The following is an 18099-nucleotide window of genomic DNA, read 5'->3' on the forward strand; positions in this document are numbered from 1 at the left end:
CCTTAACCAGTAGGCCAGAGTACGAGTCTAAGACCTTACCTATTAGGCCAGAGTAAAAGTTAAGACCTTAGCTATTAGGCCAGAATAAAACTTAAGGCCTTAACCATTAGGCCAGAGTACGAGTCTAAGACCTTAGCTATTAGGCCAGAGTAAGAGTTAAGACCTTAACCATTAGGCCAGAGTACGAGTCTAAGACCTTAGCTATTAGGCCAGAGTAAGAGTTAAGACCTTAACCAGTAGGCCAGAGTACGAGTCTAAGTCCTTAGCTATTAGGCCAGAGTACGAGACTAAGACCTTAGCTATTATGCCAGAGTAAGAGTTAAGACCTTAACCAGTAGGCCAGAGTACGAGTCTAAGACCTTAGCTATTAGGCCAGAGTACGAGTCTAAGACCTTAGCTATTAGGCCAGAGTAAGAGTTAAGACCTTAACCAGTAGGCCAGAGTACGAGTCTAGGACCTTAGCTATTTTGCCAGAGTACGAGTCTAAGACCTTAGCTATTAGGCCAGAGTAAGAGTTAAGATCTTAACCAGTAGGCCAGAGTACGAGTCTAAGTCCTAAGCTATTAGGCCAGAGTAAGAGTTAAGACCTTAGCTATTAGGCCAGAGTAAGAGTTAAGACCTTAACCATTAGGCCAGAGTATGAGTCTAATACCTTAGCTATTAGGCCAGAGTAAGAGTTAAGACCTTAACCATTAGGACAGAGTACGAGTCTAAGACCTTAGGTATTAGGCCAGAGTAAGAGTTAAGACCTTGACCAGTAGGCCAGAGTAAGAGTTAAGACCTTAACCAGTAGGCCAGAGTACGAGTCTAAGACCTTACCTATTAGGACAGAGTAAGAGTTAAGACCTTAGCTATTAGGCCAGAATAAGACTTAAGACCTTAACCATTAGGCCAGAGTACGAGTCTAAGACCTTAGCTATTAGGCCAGAGTAAGAGTTAAGACCTTACCCATTAGGCCAGAGAACGAGTCTAAGACCTTAGCTATTAGGCCAGAGTAAGAGTTAAGACCTTAACCAGTAGGCCAGAGTACGAGTCTAAGACCTTAGCTATTAGTCCAGAGTACGAGTCTAAGACCTTAGCTATTAGGCCAGAGTAAGAGTTAAGACCTTAACCAGTAGGCCAGAGTACGAGTCTAAGACCTTATCTATTAGGCCAGAGTACGAGTCTAAGACCTTAGCTATTAGGCAAGAGTACGAGTCTAAGACCTTTTCTATTAGGCAAGAGTAAGAGTTAAGACCTTAAACATTAGGCCAGAGTACGAGTCTAAGACCTTAGCTATTAGGCCAGAGTAAGTGTTAAGACCTTAGCTATAAGGCCAGAGTAAGAGTTAAGACCTTAACCATTAGGCCAGAGTACGAGTCTAAGACCTTAGCTATTAGGCCAGAGTAAGAGTTAAGACCTTAACCAGTAGGCGAGAGTAAGAGTTAAGACCTTAACCAGTAGGCCAGAGTAAGTGTTAAGACCTTAGCTATAAGGACAGAGTTTTAGTTAAGACCTTAACCATTAGGCCAGAGTACGAGTCTAAGACCTTAGCTATTAGGCCAGAGTAAGAGTTTAGACCTTAACCAGTAGGCCAGAGTAAGAGTTAAGACCTTAACCAGTAGGCCAGAGTAAGAGTTAAGACATTAGCTATTAGGCCAGAATACGAGTCTAAGACCTTAGCTATTAGGCCAGAGTAAGAGTTAAGACCTTAACCATTAGGCCAGAGTACGAGTCTAAGACCTTAGCTATTGGTCCAGAGTAAGAGTTAAGACCTTAACCATTAGGCCAGAGTACGAGTCTAAGACCTTAGCTATTAGGCCAGAGTAAGAGTTAAGACCTTAAACAGTAGGCCAGAGTATGAGTCTAAGACCTTAGCTATTAGGCCAGAGTACGAGTCTAAGACCTTAGCTATTAGGCCAGAGTAAGAGTTAAGACCTTAACCATTAGGCCAGAGTAAGAGTTAAGACCTTAACCAGTAGGCCAGAGTAAGAGTTAAGACCTTAACCATTAGGCCAGAGTACAAGTCTAAGACCTTAGCTATTGGGCCAGAGTAAGAGTTAAGACCTTAACCATTAGGCCAGAGTACGAGTCTAAGACCTTAGCTATTAGGCCAGAGTAAGAGTTAAGACCTTAACCAGTAGGCCAGAGTACGAGTCTAAGACCTTAGCTATTAGGCCAGAGTACGAGTCTAAGACCTTAGCTATTAGGCCAGAGTAAGAGTTAAGACCTTAACCATTAGGCCAGAGTACGAGTCTAAGACCTTAGGTATTAGGCCAGAGTAAGAGTTAAGACCTTAACCAGTAGGCCAGAGTAAGAGTTAAGACCTTAACCAGTAGGCCAGAGTACGAGTCTAAGACCTTAGCTATTAGGCCAGAGTAAGAGTTAAGACCTTAGCTATTAGGCCAGAATAAGACTTCAGACCTTAGCTATTAGGCCAGAGTACGAGTCTAAGACCTTAGCTATTAGGCCAGAGAAAGAGTTAAGACCTTAACCAGTAGGCCAGAGTACGAGTCTAAGACCTTAGCTATTTTGCCAGAGTACGAGTCTAAGACCTTAGCTATTAGGCCAGAGTAAGAGTTAGGACCTTAACCAGTAGGCCAGAGTACGAGTCTAAGACCTTAGCTATTAGGCCAGAGTTAGAGTTAAGACCTTAGCTATAAAGCCAGAGTAAGAGTTAAGACCTTAGCTATTAGGCCAGAGTAAGAGTTAAGACCTTAAACATTAAGCCAGAGTACGAGTCTAAGACCTTAGCTATTAGGCCAGAGTAAGAGTTAAGACCTTAGCTATTAGGCCAGAGTAAGAGTTAAGACCTTAACCAGTAGGCCAGAGAAAGAGCTAAGACCTTAACCATTAGGCCAGAGTACGAGTCTAAGACCTTAGCTATTAGGCCAGAGTAAGAGTTAAGACCTTAACCAGTAGGCCAGAGTAAGAGTTAAGACCTTAACCATTAGGCCAGAGTATGAGTCTAATACCTTAGCTATTAGGCCAGAGTAAGAGTTAAGACCTTAACCATTAGGCCAGAGTACGAGTCTAAGACCTTAGGTATTAGGCCAGAGTAAGAGTTAAGACCTTGACCAGTAGGCCAGAGTAAGAGTTAAGACCTTAACCAGTAGGCCAGAGTATGAGTCTAAGACCTTACCTATTAGGCCAGAGTAAGTGTTAAGACCTTAGCTATTAGGCCAGAATAAGACTTAAGACCTTAACCATTAGGCCAGAGTACGAGTCTAAGACCTTAGCTATTGGGCCAGAGTAAGAGTTAAGACCTTAACCATTAGGCCAGAGTACGAGTCTAAGACCTTAGCTATTAGGCCAGAGTAAGAGTTAAGACCTTAACCAGTAGGCCAGAGTACGAGTCTAAGACCTTAGCTATTAGGCCAGAATACGAGTCTAAGACCTTAGCGATTAGGCCAGAGTAAGAGTTAAGACCTTAACCAGTAGGCCAGAGTACGAGTCTAAGACCTTAGCTATTTTGCCAGAGTACGAGTCTAAGACCTTAGCTATTAGGCCAGAGTAAGGGTTAAGACCTTAACCAGTAGGCCAGAGTACGAGTCTAAGACCTTAGCTATTCGGCCTGAGTACGAGTCTAAGACCTTAGCTATTAGGCAAGAGTACAAGTCTAAGACCTTTTCTATTAGGCCAGAGTAAGAGTTAAGACCTTAACCATTAGGCCAGAGTACGAGTCTAAGACCTTAGCTATTAGGCCAGAGTAAGAGTTAAGACCTTAGCTATAAGGCCAGAGTAAGAGTTAAGACCTTAGCTATTAGGCCAGAGTAAGAGTTAAGACCTTAACCATTAAGCCAGAGTACGAGTCTAAGACCTTAGCTATTAGGCCAGAGTAAGAGTCAAGACCTTAGCTATTAGGCCAGAGTAAGAGTTAAGACCTTAACCAGTAGGCCAGAGAAAGAGCTAAGACCTTAACCAGTGGGCCAGAGTAAGAGTTAAGACCTTAACCATTAGGCCAGAGTACGAGTCTAAGACCTTAGCTATTAGGCCAGAGTAAGAGTTAAGACCTTAACCAGTAGGCCAGAGTAAGAGTTAAGACCTTAACCATTAGGCCAGAGTACGAGTCTAAGACATTAGCTATTAGGCCAGAATACGAGTCTAAGACCTTAGCTATTAGGTCAGAGTAAGAGTTAAGACCTTAACCATTAGGCCAGAGTACGAGTCTAAGACCTTAGCTATTAGGCCAGAGTAAGAGTTAAGACCTTAACCAGTAGGCCAGAGTAAGAGTTAAGACCTTAGCTATTAGGCCAGAGTAAGAGTTAAGACCTTAACCAGTAGGCCAGAGTACGAGTCTAAGTCCTAAGCTATTAGGCCAGAGTAAGAGTTAAGACCTTAGCTATTAGGCCAGAGTAAGAGGTAAGACCTTAACCATTAGGCCAGAGTATGAGTCTAATACCTTAGCTATTAGGCAAGAGTAAGAGTTAAGACCTTAACCATTAGGCCAGAGTACGAGTCTAAGACCTTAGGTATTAGGCCAGAGTAAGAGTTAAGACCTTGACCAGTAGGCCAGAGTAAGAGTTAAGACCTTAACCAGTAGGCCAGAGTACGAGTCTAAGACCTTACCTATTAGGCCAGAGTAAAAGTTAAGACCTTAGCTATTAGGCCAGAATAAAACTTAAGACCTTAACCATTAGGCCAGAGTACGAGTCTAAGACCTTAGCTATTAGGCCAGAGTAAGAGTTAAGACCTTAACCATTAGGCCAGAGTACGAGTCTAAGACCTTAGCTATTAGGCCAGAGTAAGAGTTAAGACCTTAACCAGTAGGCCAGAGTACAAGTCTAAGTCCTTAGCTATTAGGCCAGAGTACGAGTCTAAGACCTTAGCTATTATGCCAGAGTAAGAGTTAAGACCTTAACCAGTAGGCCAGAGTACGAGTCTAAGACCTTAGCTATTAGGCCAGAGTACGAGTCTAAGACCTTAGCTATTATGCCAGAGTAAGAGTTAAGACCTTAACCAGTAGGCCAGAGTACGAGTCTAAGACCTTAGCTATTAGGCCAGAGTACGAGTCTAAGACCTTAGCTATTAGGCCAGAGTAAGAGTTAAGACCTTAACCAGTAGGCCAGAGTACGAGTCTAAGACCTTAGCTATTTTGCCAGAGTACGAGTCTAAGACCTTAGGTATTAGGCAAGAGTACGAGTCTAAGACCTTTTCTATTAGGCCAGAGTAAGAGTTAAGACCTTAACCATTAGGCCAGAGTACGAGTCTAAGACCTTAGCTATTAGGCCAGAGTAAGAGTTAAGACCTTAGCTATAAGGCCAGAGTAAGAGTTAAGACCTTAGCTATTAGGCCAGAGTAAGAGTTAAGACCTTAACCAGTAGGCCAGAGTAAGAGTTAAGACATTAACCAGTAGGCCAGAGTAAGAGTTAAGACCTTACTATTATGCCAGAGTAAGAGTTAAGACCTTAACCATTAAGCCAGAGTATGAGTCTAAGACCTTAGCTATTAGGCCAGAGTAAGAGTTAAGACCTTAGCTATTAGGCCGGAGTAAGAGTTAAGACCTTAACCAGTAGGCCAGAGTAAGAGTTAAGACATTAACCAGTAGGCCAGAGTAAGAGTTAAGACCTTAGCTATTATGCCAGAGTAAGAGTTAAGACCTTAACCAGTAGGCCAGAGTACGAGTCTAAGTCCTAAGCTATTAGGCCAGAGTAAGAGTTAAGACCTTAGCTATTAGGCCAGAGTAAGAGTTAAGACCTTAACCATTAGGCCAGAGTATGAGTCTAATACCTTAGCTATTAGGCCAGAGTAAGAGTTAAGACCTTAACCATTAGGCCAGAGTTCGAGTCTAAGACCTTAGGTATTAGGCCAGAGTAAGAGTTAAGACCTTAGCTATTAGGCCAGAATAAGACTTAAGACCTTAACCATTAGGCCAGAGTACGAGTCTAAGACCTTAGCTATTAGGCCAGAGTAAGAGTGAAGACCTTAACCAGTAGGCCAGAGTACGAGTCTAAGACCTTAGCTATTAGGCCAGAGTACGAGTCTAAGACCTTAGCTATTAGGCCAGAGTAAGAGTTAAGACCTTAACCAGTAGGCCAGAGTACGAGTCTAAGACCTTAGCTATTAGGCCTGAGTACGAGTCTAAGACCTTAGGTATTAGGCAAGAGTGCGAGTCTAAGACCTTTTCTATTAGGCCGGAGTAAGAGTTAAGACCTTAACCATTAGGCCAGAGTACGAGTCTAAGACCTTAGCTATTAGGCCAGAGTAAGAGTTAAGACCTTAGCTATAAGACCAGAGTAAGAGTTAAGACCTTAGCTATTAGGCCAGAGTAAGAGTTAAGACCTTAACCATTAAGCCAGAGTACGAGTCTAAGACCTTAGCTATTAGGCCAGAGTAAGAGTTAAGACCTTAACCAGTAGGCCAGAGTACGAGTCTAAGACCTTAGCTATTAAGCCAGAGTAAGAGTTAAGACCTTAACCATTAGGCCAGAGTACGAGTCTAAGACATTAGCTATTAGGCCAGAATATGAGTCTAAGACCTTAGCTATTAGGTCAGAGTAAGAGTTAAGACCTTAACCATTAGGCCAGAGTACGAGTCTAAGACCTTAGCTATTAGGCCAGAGTAAGAGTTAAGACCTTAACCAGTAGGCCAGAGTAAGAGTTAAGACCTTAACCAGTAGGCCAGAGTAAGAGTTAAGACCTTAGCTATTAGGCCAGAGTAAGAGTTAAGACCTTAACCAGTAGGCCAGAGTACGAGTCTAAGTCCTAAGCTATTAGGCCAGAGTAAGAGTTAAGACCTTAGCTATTAGGCCAGAGTAAGAGTTAAGACCTAAACCATTAGGCCAGAGTATGAGTCTAATACCTTAGCTATTAGGCCAGAGTAAGAGTTAAGACCTTAACCATTAGGCCAGAGTACGAGTCTAAGACCTTAGGTATTAGGCCAGAGTAAGAGTTAAGACCTTGACCAGTAGGCCAGAGTAAGAGTTAAGACCTTAACCAGTAGGCCAGAGTACGAGTCTAAGACCTTACCTATTAGGACAGAGTAAGAGTTAAGACCTTAGCTATTAGGCCAGAATAAGACTTAAGACCTTAACCATTAGGCCAGAGTACGAGTCTAAGACCTTAGCTATTAGGCCAGAGTAAGAGTTAAGACCTTACCCATTAGGCCAGAGTACGAGTCTAAGACCTTAGCTATTAGGCCAGAGTAAGAGTTAAGACCTTAACCAGTAGGCCAGAGTACGAGTCTAAGACCTTAGCTATTAGGCCAGAGTACGAGTTAAGACCTTAACCAGTAGGCTAGAGTACGAGTCTAAGACCTTAGCTATTAGGCCAGAGTACGAGTCTAAGACCTTAGCTATTAGGCCAGAGTAAGAGTTAAGACCTTAACCAGTAGGCCAGAGTACGAGTCTAAGACCTTAGCTATTAGGCCAGAGTACGAGTCTAAGACCTTAGCTATTAGGCAAGAGTACGAGTCTAAGACCTTTTCTATTAGGCAAGAGTAAGAGTTAAGACCTTAACCATTAGGCCAGAGTACGAGTCTAAGACCTTAGCTATTAGGCCAGAGTAAGTGTTAAGACCTTAGCTATAGGGCCAGAGTAAGAGTTAAGACCTTAACCATTAGGCCAGAGTACGAGTCTAAGACCTTAGCTATTAGGCCAGAGTAAGAGTTAAGACCTTAACCAGTAGTCCAGAGTAAGAGTTAAGACCTTAACCAGTAGGCCAGAGTAAGTGTTAAGACCTTAGCTATAAGGACAGAGTAAGAGTTAAGACCTTAACCATTAGGCCAGAGTACGAGTCTAAGACCTTAGCTATTAGGCCAGAGTAAGAGTTAAGACCTTAACCAGTAGGCCAGAGTAAGAGTTAAGACCTTAACCAGTAGGCCAGAGTAAGAGTTAAGACATTAGCTATTAGGCCAGAATACGAGTCTAAGACCTTAGCTATAAGGTCAGAGTAAGAGTTAAGACCTTAACCATTAGGTCAGAGTACGAGTCTAAGACCTTAGCTATTAGGCCAGAGTAAGAGTTAAGACCTTAACCATTAGGCCAGAGTAAGAGTTAAGACCTTAACCAGTAGGCCAGAGTAAGAGTTAAGACCTTAGCTATTAGGCCAGAGTAAGAGTTAAGACCTTAACCAGTAGGCCAGAGTACAAGTCTAAGTCCTAAGCTATTAGGCCAGAGTAAGAGTTAAGACCTTAGCTATTAGGCCAGAGTAAGAGTTAAGACCTTAACCATTAGGCCAGAGTATGAGTCTAATACCTTAGCTATTAGGCCAGAGTAAGAGTTAAGACCTTAACCATTAGGCCAGAGTACGAGTCTAAGACCTTAGGTATAAGGCCAGAGTAAGAGTTAAGACCTTGACCAGTAGGCCAGAGTAAGAGTTAAGACCTTAACCATTAGGCCAGAGTATGAGTCTAAGACCTTACCTATTAGGCCAGAGTAAGAGTTAAGACCTTAGCTATTAGGCCAGAATAAGACTTAAGACCTTAACCATTAGGCCAGAGTACGAGTCTAAGACCTTAGCTATTAGGCCAGAGTAAGAGTTAAGACCTTACCCATTAGGCCAGAGTACGAGTCTAAGACCTTAGCTATTAGGCCAGAGTACGAATCTAAGACCTTAGCTATTAGACCAGAGTAAGTGTTAAGACCTTAACCAGTAGGCCAGAGTACGAGTCTAAAACCTTAGCTATTAGGCCAGAGTACGAGTCTAAGACCTTAGCTATTAGGCAAGAGTACGAGTCTAAGACCTTTTCTATTAGGCAAGAGTAAGAGTTAAGACCTTAACCTTTAGGCCAGAGTACGAGTCTAAGACATTAGCTATTAGGCCAGAATACGAGTCTAAGACCTTAGCTATTAGGCCAGAGTAAGAGTTAAGACGTTAACCAGTAGGCCAGAGTAAGAGTTAAGACCTTAGCTATTAGGCCAGAGTAAGAGTTAAGACCTTAACCAGTAGGCCAGAGTATGAGTCTAAGACCTTAGCTATTTTGCCAGAGTACGAGTCTAAGACCTTAGCTATTAGGCCAGAGTAAGAGTTAAGACCTTAACCAGTAGGCCAGAGTACGAGTCTAGGACCTCAGCTATTAGGCCTGAGTACGAGTCTAAGACCTTAGCTATTAGGCAAGAGTACGAGTCTAAGACCTTTTCTATTAGGCCGGAGTAAGAGTTAAGACCTTAACCATTAGGCCAGAGTACGAGTCTAAGACCTTAGCTATTAGGCCAGAGTAAGAGTTAAGACCTTAGCTATAAGACCAGAGTAAGAGTTAAGACCTTAGCTATTAGGCCAGAGTAAGAGTTAAGACCTTAACCATTAAGCCAGAGTACGAGTCTAAGACCTTAGCTATTAGGCCAGAGTAAGAGTTAAGACCTTAACCAGTAGGCCAGAGTACGAGTCTAACACCTTAGCTATTAGGCCAGAATAAGAGTTAAGACCTTAACCATTAGGCCAGAGTACGAGTCTAAGACATTAGCTATTAGGCCAGAATACGAGTCTAAGACCTTAGCTGTTAGGTCAGAGTAAGAGTTAAGACCTTAACCATTAGGCCAGAGTACGAGTCTAAGACCTTAGCTATTAGGCCAGAGTAAGAGTTAAGACCTTAACCAGTAGGCCAGAGTAAGAGTTAAGACCTTAACCAGTAGGCCAGAGTAAGAGTTAAGACCTTAGCTATTAGGCCAGAGTAAGGGTTAAGACCTTAACCAGTAGGCCAGAGTACGAGTCTAAGTCCTAAGCTATTAGGCCAGAGTAAGAGTTAAGACCTTAGCTATTAGGCCAGAGTAAGAGTTAAGACCTAAACCATTAGGCCAGAGTATGAGTCTAATACCTTAGCTATTAGGCCAGAGTAAGAGTTAAGACCTTAACCATTAGGCCAGAGTACGAGTCTAAGACCTTAGGTATTAGGCCAGAGTAAGAGTTAAGACCTTGACCAGTAGGCCAGAGTAAGAGTTAAGACCTTAACCAGTAGGCCAGAGTACGAGTCTAAGACCTTACCTATTAGGACAGAGTAAGAGTTAAGACCTTAGCTATTAGGCCAGAATAAGACTTAAGACCTTAACCATTAGGCCAGAGTACGAGTCTAAGACCTTAGCTATTAGGCCAGAGTAAGAGTTAAGACCTTACCCATTAGGCCAGAGTACGAGTCTAAGACCTTAGCTATTAGGCCAGAGTAAGAGTTAAGACCTTAACCAGTAGGCCAGAGTACGAGTCTAAGACCTTAGCTATTAGGCCAGAGTACGAGTCTAAGACCTTAGCTATTAGGCCAGAGTAAGAGTTAAGACCTTAACCAGTAGGCCAGAGTACGAGTCTAAGACCTTAGCTATTAGGCCAGAGTATGAGTCTAAGACCTTAGCTATTAGGCCAGAGTAAGAGTTAAGACCTTAACCAGTAGGCCAGAGTACGAGTCTAAGACCTTAGCTATTAGGCCAGAGTACGAGTCTAAGACCTTAGCTATTAGGCAAGAGTACGAGTCTTAGACCTTTTCTATTAGGCAAGAGTAAGAGTTAAGACCTTAACCATTAGGCCAGAGTACGAGTCTAAGACCTTAGCTATTAGGCCAGAGTAAGTGTTAAGACCTTAGCTATAAGGCCAGAGTAAGAGTTAAGACCTTAACCATTAGGCCAGAGTACGAGTCTAAGACCTTAGCTATTAGGCCAGAGTAAGAGTTAAGACCTTAACCAGTAGGCCAGAGTAAGAGTTAAGACCTTAACCAGTAGGCCAGAGTAAGTGTTAAGACCTTAGCTATAAGGACAGAGTAAGAGTTAAGACCTTAACCATTAGGCCAGAGTACGAGTCTAAGACCTTAGCTATTAGGCCAGAATACGAGTCTAAGACCTTAGCTATAAGGTCAGAGTAAGAGTTAAGACCTTAACCATTAGGTCAGAGTACGAGTCTAAGACCTTAGCTATTAGGCCAGAGTAAGAGTTAAGACCTTAACCATTAGGCCAGAGTAAGAGTTAAGACCTTAACCAGTAGGCCAGAGTAAGAGTTAAGACCTTAGCTATTAGGCCAGAGTAAGAGTTAAGACCTTAACCAGTAGGCCAGAGTACAAGTCTAAGTCCTAAGCTATTAGGCCAGAGTAAGAGTTAAGACCTTAGCTATTAGGCCAGAGTAAGAGTTAAGACCTTAACCATTAGGCCAGAGTATGAGTCTAAGACCTTAGGTATAAGGCCAGAGTAAGAGTTAAGACCTTGACCAGTAGGCCAGAGTAAGAGTTAAGACCTTAACCAGTAGGCCAGAGTACGAGTCTAAGACCTTACCTATTAGGCCAGAGTAAGAGTTAAGATCTTAGCTATTAGGCCAGAATAAGACTTAAGACCTTAACCATTAGGCCAGAGTACGAGTCTAAGACCTTAGCTATTAGGCCAGAGTAAGAGTTAAGACCTTACCCATTAGGCCAGAGTACGAGTCTAAGACCTTAGCTATTAGGCCAGAGTACGAATCTAAGACCTTAGCTATTAGACCAGAGTAAGAGTTAAGACCTTAACCAGTAGGCCAGAGTACGAGTCTAAAACCTTAGCTATTAGGCCAGAGTACGAGTCTAAGACCTTAGCTATTAGGCAAGAGTACGAGTCTAAGACCTTTTCTATTAGGCAAGAGTAAGAGTTAAGACCTTAACCATTAGGCCAGAGTACGAGTCTAAGACATTAGCTATTAGGCCAGAATACGAGTCTAAGACCTTAGCTATTAGGCCAGAGTAAGAGTTAAGACCTTAACCAGTAGGCCAGAGTAAGAGTTAAGACGTTAACCAGTAGGCCAGAGTAAGAGTTAAGACCTTAGCTATTAGGCCAGAGTAAGAGTTAAGACCTTAACCAGTAGGCCAGAGTAAGACTTAAGACCTTAGCTATTAGGCCAGAGTAAGAGTTAAGACCTTAACCAGTAGGCCAGAGTACGAGTCTAAGACATAAGCTATTAGGCCAGAGTAAGAGTTAAGACCTTAGCTATTAGGCCAGAGTAAGAGTTAAGACCTTAACCATTAGGCCAGAGTATGAGTCTACTACCTTAGCTATTAGGCCAGAGTAAGAGTTAAGACCTTAACCATTAGGCCAGAGTTCGAGTCTAAGACCTTAGGTATTAGGCCAGAGTAAGAGTTAAGACCTTAGCTATTAGGCCAGAATAAGACTTAAGACCTTGACCATTAGGCCAGAGTACGAGTCTAAGACCTTAGCTATTAGGCCAGAGTAAGAGTTAAGACCTTAACCATTAGGCCAGAGTACGAGACTAAGACCTTAGCTATTAGGCCAGAGTAAGAGTTAAGACCTTAACCAGTAGGCCAGAGTACGAGTCTAAGACCTTAGCTATTAGGCCAGAGTACGAGTCTAAGACCTTAGCTATTAGGCCAGAGTAAGAGTTAAGACCTTAACCAGTAGGCCAGAGTACGAGTCTAAGACGTTAGCTATTAGGCCAGAGTACGAGTCTAAGACCTTAGCTATTAGGCCATGGTAAGAGTTAAGACCTTAACCAGTAGGCCAGAGTACGAGTCTAAGACCTTAGATATTTTGCCAGAGTACGAGTCTAAGACCTTAGCTATTAGGCCAGAGTAAGAGTTAAGACCTTAACCAGTAGGCCAGAGTACGAGTCTAGGACCTCAGCTATTAGGCCTGAGTAAGAGTTAAGACCTTAACCATTAGGCCAGAGTACGAGTCTAAGACCTTAGCTATTAGGCCAGAGTAAGAGTTAAGACCTTAGCTATAAGACCAGAGTAAGAGTTAAGACCTTAGCTATTAGGCCAGAGTAAGAGTTAAGACCTTAACCATTATGCCAGAGTACGAGTCTAAGACCTTAGCTATTAGGCCAGAGTAAGAGTTAAGACCTTAGCTATTAGGCCAGAGTAAGAGTTAAGACCTTAACCAGTAGGCCAGAGAAAGAGCTAAGACCTTAACCAGTAGGCCAGAGTACGAGTCTAAGACCTTAGCTATTAGGCCAGAGTAAGAGTTAAGACCTTAACCATTAGGCCAGAGTACGAGTCTAAGACATTAGCTATTAGGCCAGAATACGAGTCTAAGACCTTAGCTATTAGGTCAGAGTAAGAGTTAAGACCTTAACCATTAGGCCAGAGTACGAGTCTAAGACCTTAGCTATTAGGCCAGAGTAAGAGTTAAGACCTTAACCAGTAGGCCAGAGTAAGAGTTAAGACCTTAACCAGTAGGCCAGAGTAAGAGTTAAGACCTTAGCTATTAGGCCAGAGTAAGAGTTAAGACCTTAACCAGTAGGCCAGAGTACGAGTCTAAGTCCTAAGCTATTAGGCCAGAGTAAGAGTTAAGACCTTAGCTATTAGGCCAGAGTAAGAGTTAAGACCTTAACCATTAGGCCAGAGTACGAGTCTAAGACCTTAGCTATTGGGCCAGAGTAAGAGTTAAGACCTTAACCATTAGGCCAGAGTACGAGTCTAAGGCCTTAGCTATTAGGCCAGAGTAAGAGTTAAGACCTTAACCAGTAGGCCAGAGTACGAGTCTAAGACCTTAGCTATTAGGCCAGAGTACGAGTCTAAAACCTTAGCTATTAGGCCAGAGTAAGAGTTAAGACCTTAACCATTAGGCCAGAGTAAGAGTTAAGACCTTAACCAGTAGGCCAGAGTAAGAGTTAAGACCTTAACCATTAGGCCAGAGTACAAGTCTAAGACCTTAGCTATTGGGCCAGAGTAAGAGTTAAGACCTTAACCATTAGGCCAGAGTACGAGTCTAAGACCTTAGCTATTAGGCCAGAGTAAGAGTTAAGACCTTAACCAGTAGGCCAGAGTACGAGTCTAAGACCTTAGCTATTAGGCCAGAGTACGAGTCTAAGACCTTAGCTATTAGGCCAGAGTAAGAGTTAAGACCTTAACCATTAGGCCAGAGTACGAGTCTAAGACCTTAGGTATTAGGCCAGAGTAAGAGTTAAGACCTTAACCAGTAGGCCAGAGTACGAGTCTAAGACCTTAGCTATTAGGCCAGAGTAAGAGTTAAGACCTTAGCTATTAGGCCAGAATAAGACTTCAGACCTTAACTATTAGGCCAGAGTACGAGTCTAAGACCTTAGCTATTAGGCCAGAGAAAGAGTTAAGACCTTAACCAGTAGGTCAGAGTACGAGTCTAAGACCTTAGCTATTTTGCCAGAGTATGAGTCTAAGACCTTAGCTATTAGGCCAGAGTAAGAGTTAGGACCTTAACCAGTAGGCCAGAGTATGAGTCTAAGACCTTAGCTATTAGGCCAGAGTTAGAGTTAAGACCTTAGCTATAAAGCCAGAGTAAGAGTTAAGACCTTAGCTATTAGGCCAGAGTAAGAGTTAAGACCTTAACCATTAGGCCAGAGTTCGAGTCTAAGACCTTAGGTATTAGGCCAGAGTAAGAGTTAAGACCTTAGCTATTAGGCCAGAATAAGACTTAAGACCTTGACCATTAGGCCAGAGTACGAGTCTAAGACCTTAGCTATTAGGCCAGAGTAAGAGTTAAGACCTTAAATATTAGGCCAGAGTACGAGTCTAAGACCTTAGCTATTAGGCCAGAGTAAGAGTTAAGACCTTAACCAGTAGGCCAGAGTACGAGTCTAGGACCTCAGCTATTAGGCCTGAGTACGAGTCTAAGACCTTAGCTATTAGGCAAGAGTACGAGTCTAAGACCTTTTCTATTGGGCCAGAGTAAGAGTTAAGACCTTAACCATTAGGCCAGAGTACGAGTCTAAGACCTTAGCTATTAGGCCAGAGTAAGAGTTAAGACCTTAGCTATAAGACCAGAGTAAGAGTTAAGACCTTAGCTATTAGGCCAGAGTAAGAGTTAAGACCTTAACCATTGAGCCAGAGTACGAGTCTAAGACCTTAGCTATTAGGCCAGAGTAAGAGTTAAGACCTTAGCTATTAGGCCAGAGTAAGAGTTAAGACCTTAACCAGTAGGCCAGAGAAAGAGCTAAGACCTTAACCAGTAGGCCAGAGTACGAGTCTATGACCTTAGCTATTAGGCCAGAGTAAGAGTTAAGACCTTAACCATTAGGCCAGAGTACGAGTCTAAGACATTAGCTATTAGGCCAGAATACGAGTCTAAGACCTTAGCTATTAGGTCAGAGTAAGAGTTAAGACCTTAACCATTAGGCCAGAGTACGAGTCTAAGACCTTAGCTATTAGGCCAGAGTAAGAGTTAAGACCTTAACCAGTAGGCCAGAGTAAGAGTTAAGACCTTAACCAGTAGGCCAGAGTAAGAGTTAAGACCTTAGCTATTAGGCCAGAGTAAGAGTTAAGACCTTAACCAGTAGGCCAGAGTACGAGTCTAAGTCCTAAGCTATTAGGCCAGAGTAAGAGTTAAGACCTTAGCTATTAGGCCAGAGTAAGAGTTCAGACCTTAACCATTAGGCCAGAGTACGAGTCTAAGACCTTAGCTATTGGGCCAGAGTAAGAGTTAAGACCTTAACCATTAGGCCAGAGTACGAGTCTAAGACCTTAGCTATTAGGCCAGAGTAAGAGTTAAGACCTTAACCAGTAGGCCAGAGTACGAGTCTAAGACCTTAGCTATTAGGCCAGAGTACGAGTCTAAGACCTTAGGTATTAGGCCAGAGCAAGAGTTAAGACCTTAACCATTAGGCCAGAGTAAGAGTTAAGACCTTAACCAGTAGGCCAGAGTAAGAGTTAAGACCTTAACCATTAGGCCAGAGTACAAGTCTAAGACCTTAGCTATTGGGCCAGAGTAAGAGTTAAGACCTTAACCATTAGGCCAGAGTACGAGTCTAAGACCTTAGCTATTAGGCCAGAGTAAGAGTTAAGACCTTAACCAGTAGGCCAGAGTACGAGTCTAAGACCTTAGCTATTAGGCCAGAGTACGAGTCTAAGACCTTAGCTATTAGGCCAGAGTAAGAGTTAAGACCTTAACCATTAGGCCAGAGTACGAGTCTAAGACCTTAGGTATTAGGCCAGAGTAAGAGTTTAGACCTCAACCAGTAGGCCAGAGTAAGAGTTAAGACCTTAACCAGTAGGCCAGAGTACGAGTCTAAGACCTTAGCTATTAGGCCAGAGTAAGAGTTAAGACCTTAGCTATTAGGCCAGAATAAGACTTCAGACCTTAGCTATTAGGCCAGAGTACGAGTCTAAGACCTTAGCTATTAGGCCAGAGAAAGAGTTAAGACCTTAACCAGTAGGCCAGAGTACGAGTCTAAGACCTTAGCTATTTTGCCAGAGTATGAGTCTAAGACCTTAGCTATTAGGCCAGAGTAAGAGTTAGGACCTTAACCAGTAGGCCAGAGTACGAGTCTAAAACCTTAGCTATTAGGCCAGAGTTAGAGTTAAGACCTTAGCTATAAAGCCAGAGTAAGAGTTAAGACCTTAGCTATTAGGCCAGAGTAAGAGTTAAGACCTTAAACATTAAGCCAGAGTACGAGTCTAAGACCTTAGCTATTAGGCCAGAGTAAGAGTTAAGACCTTAGCTATTAGGCCAGAGTAAGAGTTAAGACCTTAACCAGTAGGCCAGAGAAAGAGCTAAGACCTTAACCAGTAGGCCAGAGTAAGATTTAAGACCTTAACCATTAGGCCAGAGTACGAGTCTAAGACCTTAGCTATTAGGCCAGAGTAAGAGTTAAGACCTTAACCAGTAGGCCAGAGTAAGAGTTAAGACCTTAACCATTAGGCCAGAGTACAAGTCTAAGACATTAGCTATTAGCCCAGAATACGAGTCTAAGACCTTAGCTATTAGGTCAGAGTAAGAGTTAAGACCTTAACCATTAGGCCAGAGTACGAGTCTAAAACCTTAGCTATTAGGCCAGAGTAAGAGTTAAGACCTTAACCAGTAGGCCAGAGTAAGAGTTAAGACCTTAACCAGTAGGCCAGAGTAAGAGTTAAGACCTTAGCTATTAGGCCAGAGTAAGAGTTAAGACCTTAACCAGTAGGCCAGAGTACGAGTCTAAGACCTAAGCTATTTGTCCAGAGTAAGAGTTAAGACCTTAGCTATTAGGCCAGAGTAAGAGTTAAGACCTTAACCATTAGGCCAGAGTATGAGTCTAATACCTTAGCTATTAGGCCAGAGTAAGAGTTAAGACCTTAACCATTAGGCCAGAGTACGAGTCTAAGACCTTAGGTATTAGGCCAGAGTAAGAGTTAAGACCTTGACCAGTAGGCCAGAGTAAGAGTTAAGACCTTAACCAGTAGGCCAGAGTATGAGTCTAAGACCTTACCTATTAGGCCAGAGTAAGTGTTAAGACCTTAGCTATGAGGCCAGAATAAGACTTAAGACCTTAACCATTAGGCCAGAGTACGAGTCTAAGACCTTAGCTATTGGGCCAGAGTAAGAGTTAAGACCTTAACCATTAGGCCAGAATACGAGTCTAAGACCTTAGCTATTAGGCCAGAGTAAGAGTTAAGACCTTAACCAGTAGGCCAGAGTACGAGTCTAAGACCTTAGCTATTAGGCCAGAGTACGAGTCTAAGACCTTAGCTATTAGGCCAGAGTAAGAGTTAAGACCTTAACCAGTAGGCCAGAGTACGAGTCTAAGACCTTAGCTATTTTGCCAGAGTACGAGTCTAAGACCTTAGCTATTAGGCCAGAGTAAGGGTTAAGACCTTAACCAGTAGGCCAGAGTACGAGTCTAAGATCTTAGCTATTCGGCCTGAGTACGAGTCTAAGACCTTAGCTATTAGGCAAGAGTACAAGTCTAAGACCTTTTCTATTAGGCCAGAGTAAGAGTTAAGACCTTAACCATTAGGCCAGAGTACGAGTCTAAGACCTTAGCTATTAGGCCAGAGTAAGAGTTAAGACCTTAGCTATAAGGCCAGAGTAAGAGTTAAGACCTTAGCTATTAGGCCAGAGTAAGAGTTAAGACCTTAACCATTAAGCCAGAGTACGAGTCTAAGACCTTAGCTATTAGGCCAGAGTAAGAGTCAAGACCTTAGCTATTGGGCCAGAGTAAGAGTTAAGACCTTAACCAGTAGGCCAGAGAAAGAGCTAAGACCTTAACCAGTGGGCCAGAGTAAGAGTTAAGACCTTAACCATTAGGCCAGAGTACGAGTCTAAGACCTTAGCTATTAGGCCAGAGTAAGAGTTAAGACCTTAACCAGTAGGCCAGAGTAAGAGTTAAGACCTTAACCATTAGGCCAGAGTACGAGTCTAAGACATTAGCTATTAGGCCAGAATACGAGTCTGACCTTAGCTATTAGGTCAGAGTAAGAGTTAAGACCTTAACCATTAGGCCAGAGTACGAGTCTAAGACCTTAGCTATTAGGCCAGAGTAAGAGTTAAGACCT

The sequence above is a fragment of the Triturus cristatus genome, unplaced genomic scaffold (assembly GCF_964204655.1).
Source record: "Triturus cristatus unplaced genomic scaffold, aTriCri1.1 SCAFFOLD_183, whole genome shotgun sequence".
Taxonomy (NCBI): domain Eukaryota; kingdom Metazoa; phylum Chordata; class Amphibia; order Caudata; family Salamandridae; genus Triturus; species Triturus cristatus.